This window comes from Pinus tabuliformis, chromosome 7, assembly GCF_031772625.1.
Source record: "Pinus tabuliformis cultivar Carrire ecotype Pingquan chromosome 7, CPIR1, whole genome shotgun sequence".
NCBI classification, from domain to species: Eukaryota; Viridiplantae; Streptophyta; class Pinopsida; order Pinales; family Pinaceae; genus Pinus; species Pinus tabuliformis.
Genome location: NC_142293.1, coordinates 1,947,621,256 through 1,947,630,341, shown reverse-complemented (window position 1 = coordinate 1,947,630,341; position 9,086 = coordinate 1,947,621,256).

Genomic DNA, 9,086 nt, shown 5'->3' with positions numbered 1-9,086 from the left:
GTAGTTGACAGACTTACCAAGTATGCACACTTTTGTGCATTATCACATCCATTTAAAGCCAGTACAGTTTCTACTGCATTTATGGAAACAATTCAAAAGCTACATGGAAACCCAAAGATTATTGTAAGTGACAGAGATCCCATTTTCACTGGAAATTTTTGGACATAATTATTTTCTTGTCTTGGTACTCAGTTAGCTCATAGCTCATCTTATCATCCTCAATCTGATGGGAAAACTGAGATAGTAAACAAATGTTTGGAAGGATATCTTCGTTGCTTTGTATCTGATAAACAGACACAATGGGTCAAATGGTTGCCTCTGGCTGAATGGTGGTATAACACTTCCTTCCATACAGCAACAAAAATGACCCCATTTATGGCACTTTATGGGTATCAACCACCATCCATCACATCATATTTAAGAGAAAATTCTAAGGTTCAGGCAGTGGAACATCACATCGAACATCAACAACAAGTCCTCCAACTCTTAAAGGATAACCTCGTGTTGGCACAAAATAGAATGAAACAACAGGAAAATCAACATCGCAGTGAAAGAAGTTTTGATGTAGGTGATTGGGTATTCCTACGGCTACAACCATATAAGAAAATGTCCCTAAAGCAAGCTAAGAAGGATAATAAATTATCACCAAAGTATTATGGTCCATACAAGGTGTTGCAAAAGATTGGTACTATGGCATACAAATTGGAGCTTCCTGCAGCTTCTCGATCACACCCAGTTTTCCATGTTTCATGTTTAAAGAAGGTTATAGGCGACAAGCTCCCAGTTCAAACAATATTGCCAGAACTTGATGAGGAAGGAAAAATTATATTGGAACCGGAAGCAGTCACAGAAACAAGAACTCGACAGCTACGAAATCGATCAATTTCAGAGTATCTTATCAAGTGGAAGAACTTATCCGCTGAAGATTCCACATGGGAGGATGAGAATTTTATGCAGAAGTATCCAGAACTACTCAAGCGTTGAGGACAACACTTTTTTGAAGGAGAGGGGCATGTTGGGTCCCTATAATACTAGTGATTACCCCATTACTATTGTAGTTATACCCCTTATTTAGATTGTTGTGCCCCTATTAACCCATGTTGTTATTTTTGTGCCCCATGGAATCCCTCTATTGTTATTTTTGTGGCTTTATATTATTATTGTTAGGTCGGTTGGATTATATTGTGACTCCTTAGACTCCTATATATAGAAAGGAGGTTTTTTCATTTGAATCATCTAAGAATTGTTCATTTATGTAATGTAAAGGAGGTTTCCCCCTCAAAGAGGCTAAATTCTAAGGCGTTTATCTATCTTTTCTATCTTTTCTTGAGCTGGTTTCATAACAATGAGTGTAGTAATGTTGCTTTCCCTAAGAAGAAGTTCCTCTGAAACAATAAATCTATCCAATTTTGAGGCTACTTGGGTAGGGCCCCCTCTCTTGTTATTCCAAGTGAAAATTCCATTGCATGTTTCCATATCAACCAATTTCATATTGGTGATGAAGTTCTGGAAGGCAACTGAGTCTCTACTGAGTGTTCTAGTACCTCCTTTCTTCTCCAGGAGTGATTTTGTTATGTTAAAATCACCTCCAAGAATCTAGGGTAGAGTTGGGTATCTCTTCTTTATATCCTCCAGTGTTGTGAGGAGTCGAATTTTGTCCTCCATTGGCTGCAGACCATAGACATTAGTGATCATGTAACATTGTCTATCACCCACTGGTTGGAAAATCAGAGAAAGGTGATGTATGGATGCCTCCGCATCAATTACACCAAATTTCTATGGATCCCATAGAGTGAGAATTCCACCAGCAAATTTATTTGCCTTAACTTAAAGGTATTCATATCTATTTAACCATTTGCTATGTTTTTCACAGATCCTCTCCATTGAGCATTTTGTTTCCTGCATGAATATTATGCCAGGTTTTTCCTCTCTAATCCTTTTACTTAGATTCCTCTGTTTTCTTCTACTCCCTAGCTGTCTAATGTTCTAGGTTGTGATTTTCATTGAGGTGGGGTTTTAAAGGAGTAACTGGAAAGTTATTTCATTCTTCCTGAGTCAATCATGAGTTTTCCACACTCCAGTAGTAGTTCTTTCTGTCTTTTTCTTTCCCTCCTCTTGCATGGATTCTTTGTTAGTTTTCTTGTTATTAATCCTATTGAGGAAGTCCCTTTCTTTTCCTGGTTGACATGTCCTCTTTTGACTCTTGTAGGTGTCTGATGTGACTTTGTAAGGAATATCTATTGGACCTTGTCCACATCCCCCTGAGGGATGGAGTTTATTCCCAAGTTTCCTCCTTGTTCTAAAAACTTTTCCAGATCTAGGTTCTCCCTTTCCAGGCTCTCCTGTAAGTCTTGATCCTCTGTACCACTTTCACTTTGAGTCATTTCCTAGTATTTTTTTGTTTCCATGTTACTCAAAGGGTTCGTCATATGTTCATTCTATTCCTGAGTGAGCTCCATGCTAGTCTCTTTTCCTTTCCCCCTTGCTGTCTGATTCTCTGTACTCTATTGATCCCCTTCTTCTGCTTATTTTTCTCCTAAGATCTCAAAACTATTGTAACTTTTTGCTTTGTTATCATTCGCAGTAGGGTTCTTTTGTGTCTTCCCTGTCCCTCCTTTTCCTTTTTCTCCTACTTTGGTGAAACCTGTTTGGTCTTTCCCTTTGTTGGTATTTAGGTTTTCCTCCCTTCTATTAAGAGGACAGTCTCTAGATAGGTGCCCATGCTCATCACATTTGTGACATCTGAACGAGATATGTTCATAGTCAACTGTTTGAATCCATTCCTCATCATATACTTCTAGAATGACCTCATCTGGAAGGGCTCCTAATAGGTCCATTTCCACACATATATGGGCATAGGATGTATACTTTCCCTGGAGAGTTGCCTCTGAATTTTTTAAGAAATGACCTAATTTATTGCCTATAGCTTTTAAAGACTCTGGCATCCAGTAATCTAAAGGTAAGGAGTATAGTCTAATCCATACTGGTACCAAAGTTAAGGTTTCTCATTTTGGCATGAAGTTCACTATCCATGGCTGCATACAGAGGCCAGCAGCTGTAAAGAAGTATGGTCCTCCTTCAAAAATCCTATCTCTGTCTTCCATGTTCGTAAACACCATAGTAGAAAAAAATTTAGATCCAAGATGTATATTTAACTCCCCCTTTGGTTTCCAGTTGTATTTTATCCAGGTGTACAACTCTTTCTCCGATGGCTAGATTCCCATAAATTTGTATATGATAGCATAGTTTGCCATGTGATCCCCGTGAGCTTGTAGAGCTTGATCATTCATAATAGCCCAAGGTTTAGTTATGTTCTTAGGTTTGCAGGGCCCCATCTTGGTTCTGTCTTTTGTTCCCTCGCCTCTTTCTTCCTCTTTCTCCTCCTGGCGGTCTTCTTCATGGGCCCCTTGATTTGCATGGGTTTTGTTGCCTTCCCCCTTCTGAGTTTCAGTGTTTTTTGCCTTGACCTCCAAGGGTTGTGGAGATTTATTTATTTTCCCTCCTCTTTCTATGTTCGCTACCATATTACTGTAGGAGGGAGTGGAGCTCCCTCCTCCCTGTGCCTCCATGGGTGCCTGTTGCCCTCTGTCACTCACTTAGTTAAATCCTAGAACTCTCTCAGAAGGAACTCCTCAACACAAGGGAACCCAATAGCAGAAATCATAATATTATCAAAATTGATCTAGATTGATTTTATTATTAATTATAAGTTAAAAAATTTCATAGTAATGTGTGAGCAAAATTACATGATGCTAAAGTGGAGGGTGAATCTCCATAGTTAAAAACCAACTATTTAATTTAGGCCTGGTCTAAGTTATAGACAAAATAGTACTTTTCAAGGGAATTGAGCAATACAGTTTGAAGCAAGATTGTGATTTTTTGCTTTTGAATATACACTTTTGAATGCATATATACCTGGCTAGCAAGAATTGGAGACACCTACCTCGTCCTCCTAAACCTGGCTACCACTTCAATGGAATGGGTTTCGACTCTTCCACATGGCGTTGCACTCTCCTTCTAGGCTATTATTTGTTAAACCACCAATTGCAACAAGGTCAAGGTCAAGGTGTTAATAGAAGAATCTGAATATCATATATGTCCTTTTGATAGTGAATGCCCTCCCGAACATAGAATTTATTTCTATGGAGGAAGGGATAAAGGGATTGATGTTCCTTAACTCTCTACCTCATCCAAATTCGAGCCCAAAGGAGTATATAAACTTTGGAAGCTTCTAGATGCATCCAATGGATAAGAATATTCCCAAACCCCAATGAAATTTCTCTCAATTTCACCCAACACAGGCCAAAGAGTGCTCAAGTGCACTGCATAGCACCTAGGCAATGTACTAGACTACACTGGAGTGCACCCTGATGAAGGCCTGCCTGTGCTGATCTTCTTAGAGGTAGTTTTTGGATGACTTCAGTGATGGAATCTCTTGGGAAGGAGGCATTCTAATGGTTGAATTCATTTAGGGCATGTAACAACTGAATTAGGGTTTAGTGGGCCCTAATAGTATTGATCTGTAAGTTGGGTTTGATGTGCCCAAATGGATTTGTAATAGTGGGATACTAAATAATAACCCTAACTTGACTAAATATTGGAAAATACCTCTAAACATCACATTATTTAACCCTCACCAAAATGATCCATGTCTGGGTGCGAAGAAGGACACTTCTAAGTCCTTTTACTTTCATGATGTGTTAAAATTGCTTTTTAAAAGAACATTAACAAATACAGTTGTAGACTTAAATAAGAGGAATATAGCATCATCAACACATGAAAACATAAGCAATTGTTAATGGAGTTCGTACATGAGGGAGTATGTCTCCGGGCCTCATGCAAGATGGTGTAGGCCGCTGCATTATGTGTTGTCAATAAATATGATGTACATAGAGATGATGTCTCAATCATACAAGGAAGAATGTCCTCATGCAGGAGTGGATCTAAGAGATGTTCCATAGCTGGAAGTCTCAATCAAAAGAGTCCTATTAGTATGACACAAAAAAAATCATGGTGCATATCCTTCCAACATGGCACGAAAAGGATTTCAAAGCAAAACACATGCATGAAAACAACAAGAGTATCCTAGCAACATACAACAAGGGATCTCAATACATGACATAAAGAGTTATGACATCAAGTACATCATATAGAAAGATTCTAGATAACATAAAGTAAGGAATCATGAAAACATGAAATAACCAATATCCTACATCAATATCAATCAAGGATCCATGCAACATAATGTGAAAGAAGAAGTACATGAACAATAATCATATACCTCACACCACGGGCCATCTGAAGAAGTGGATGTCACACGATTGAAGCTGCCCAAACCATTGCTCTCAAGGCATCAATCCTCATGAAGATGGTTGATTTGCACAATAAAATGGACATCTAACACATAGTTATTCAATAAATGGCTGAAGCTTGCTGAATATCGATTTCACAACATCGATTGCAGAAGAATCGATCCAAAATAAGGATCAATAAAAAATAATTGATCAAAAGAAGAATCAACCAGAAAACGAAGAAGAATTAATCATAAGATGGAGAATTTATCAAGGAAGAAGAATCGATCTCAAAGAAAATAACTGAACTATACTCTTGGCCTTATAGCTCGATGGTTATCTTGCTCTATAACGCTCTGGCTTATGTCACTGTAGCTCTGCGATCTGTCAGACTTTCAAGTGCTCTCTAATTTCCATGCTTCTCTGTAGCTCTGCAGCTCTATGGATTTGAAGCACGGCTCTAGCTTCATGCTTCTCTGCATATTCAGGCTCTTGGGCCTCTTTCCACGCAGTCTCTCCTGCAGTCTTTTGAGCTCTCTGTTTACTGCCCTTGCCCTTGGTTACACAGACATTCGATGCTCTCAGCTCTATGCACCATGCTCTCGGCACTCTAGCAATGGATTTCGGGCTCACGGGCACTTCTCTAGCATGCAGGTTCTCTCTCCCTTCTCCTTCTCAGCTCTTTGTCACCCATCACGTTTTATAACATGTTTGGGACAAGAGCACTTCGAAATCGGAGGCCTGTTGCTTAATAATAGAAGCTGTTTTTATAGAACACTCGGCGGGCACAACAACCTTTTAAGAAAAGCCTTTTTATCATTTTAACACAATAATACAAAAAACCCATAAAACACTAAAAAACATTAAAAAATCCTAAAGTTCGGATTTAAAATTTTATAAAATCAGCCTTATAATGCCCATCGGGTTCATGCCTAATTGCTTATCACTATCACTTTAGCTCAGGGTCCTTCCTTTGGCATCCATTGACGCTAATCGCTGATCGTTTCAATCGCTAATATTGGTGATCGCTAATTGCAATCGGAATCGGCCTAAGGTTCTAGTCCTCGGCCTTTGGGTTTCGTCGACGCTGATCACTGATGCCAATATTTCATCGCTGATTCGTAGTGCCAATATTGCCAATTTGACCGCCGATCACATAACCTAACTCTCTGACATTGTTGATTGCCTGCCTCCAATCCTAATTAATCATAGATCGCTGATTGGGGGTTCACCCTTTTCACTTTCTACCGATGCGATTTGCCTTATAAGGCTTAAAGCCATTTTTATGAAAAATACCTCCTTTTTGAAAGGAACTTAAGGAATACACTTTTCACGATAACTTCATCATCCAAACTCAGATTGACGAACCGTTTTCACCTCCACGATCAAGAAGATGAGCTCTACGCTCTGGTCCTAGCTTGACATCATTATGATCACTTTGATTTTTGAGAGTTTCCATGCCATGGTGTTTGAAGATCCACTTGGATCAGAATATGAACCCAATACACCTTCCTAATTTAAAACCCCTACTTTCACTAGATATTGTAGGTATCTATTTTTTCATTAACATTTTTTTATATGCCTTTATATTTTTTCATTAACTTTGAACTCTATTTTTTATACATGTCAATATAAAAACCCTTTATCCCCAATATATCAAGTCATTTTTTAATCAATATATATCCCCCAATATGAGCCCACATGGTGTGGTATTGCTCCCCTAGCAAAGCCCTTGTGATTTCTGCAAGGATAGTTAATTTTCTAAATTTAAGGAGTAGAGAAAAACTGAGAAAAGAAGGTATTGAATATAGAACCTAGATTATCATGAAATTTAATAAGTTCAACAGCAAAATGTATTTTTTATAGAAACTAAAGGATATATGCAGGCTAGTAAGGATGGAAGTAGATATGTGATGGCCCTCAGTATTACAACAAGAATGTTGAAACTCGTGTGTCTCAAATTTAATTATCAAACTAGGGTTCCTACATACTTAAGAGGGGTCAACACTATGTGTGCATCATCCAATGTATTATTCTTTGGTTGATCTGATGCAAATGAAGGGAAACTAGGTTGTATAGAGACCATTTATGCTCTATAGGATATAGGAAATACTGAGAAATTTCAAAAACACAAAGAACAAAAAGTAAATTTACTCTAGTTGCAAGAAAAAATAACAAGTATGCCTACTGTAATTATAGAAAAGTAAAGAACAATAAGTAAAACTAATCTAATTGTAGAAAATGAAACAAAATAATTTCAAGAAAGCTGGAACAAAATCAAATCTCTTCTATTATGCATGGTAAACCAACTTACAACTGAAAGAGAACATTCAAACAATAAACACTAATTGTAGAAAATAAATAAATTTTGTGACAACCACTAGGTTAAGGATTATAAGGGATCTTTGAACTTCTAAAATCCAAATTTTAGATTTCAGGGATTGTTAGCTTGTTGTAACGATTTTTTTGGATAAATCCCTTCCATATTGACTTGAAGATTGAAGTTTTGAACCTCCAGCTAAGGTTTATCATCAGGAGAAAAGTGTGTGAGGAGAATTGATCTACCTAGGTATTAATAGGGAAATGGTAAATGGGTAAAAGTGGTCAACAAAGAAAACGACTATAATGGACCAATTTGAGAAATTGGCTAACAAAGAGAATGTTTTGCCTTTGAGGTTTCTGCGAGTTTCATGATTATGTAGAATTTCTTCCGGATACATCGCATTAGGTTTCTTTATAGAAGTAGTAATTATTAACAAATGTAATGAATAAAATTATATGTAAAGATTGATAAATGTGTAAATAGTATGATTAATAATATGATATAATATTAAATATAATTATTTAATAAATTTTAAGAACAATTAATGTATTTATTTTTATTATTATTTTTATTATTTTTATTTTTTTAATATTTATTTTTTTAATATTATAAAGAATTATATTGTATTTCTAAATGAGGGAATTATGGTTATATAATATTTAAAATTAGTAAATAAACAAGAAGGTAGGTTCAAAAATGAAACTTGAGTTAAGGGGCATCAAGATTTCTAGATTTGGATTTTAATGTAGGGATCTAATTTATCATTATGACCCATCCTTCATCTATGTTGAGATTTTTGGGAAGTTTATTGATTTATATGGCTTCTATGAGTTTTTTGGGGAAATAATGGTAACCTTTAGCAAGAATACGTGTTTTCTCAATGCAAATATGATGTTTAGTATTATTGTAATGCTCTGTTAGGGCTGCGCTTTTTAACCTACTATGTTTTATGTCATCAAAATTTTCTAGGATGCAAGTGTTGATGGAACAGACAGTCTCACCAACATATGGAATCCCACAAGAACAAGGAATTAGATAAACTCCTTTTTTGTCTTTTCAGGTCAATGGGATATTTAGCAGAATTGAGGTGGCTATGGATGGTGTTAATATTTTTGAAGGTGGTCATGATTTTATGATATATTAGGATATGGGAGATTTTATCAGCGGCGCCTTCAATATGAGGGAGGCTAAGTCTGCTGATGAAGTTGTTTAATTTTTTATTTATTTATAACACAATTTTCTTTGTTTTCCTTATTTAGTGCTTTGATAGCTTGATGTTTTTTGTATCCATTTTTTCAAAAATACATTTATTAGATGGGATTTCTCTTTATCTAGGTGTTCTTCATCAGAGGATCAAAAAACTCTTGTTAGTAGCATGTTTAAAATGCCTATTTTTTATTGTGATGATGGTGAGAAGAGGCATGGAGATAATGCTTTATATGGGTATTGTTTCGGTAGACTTGGTGAGATAT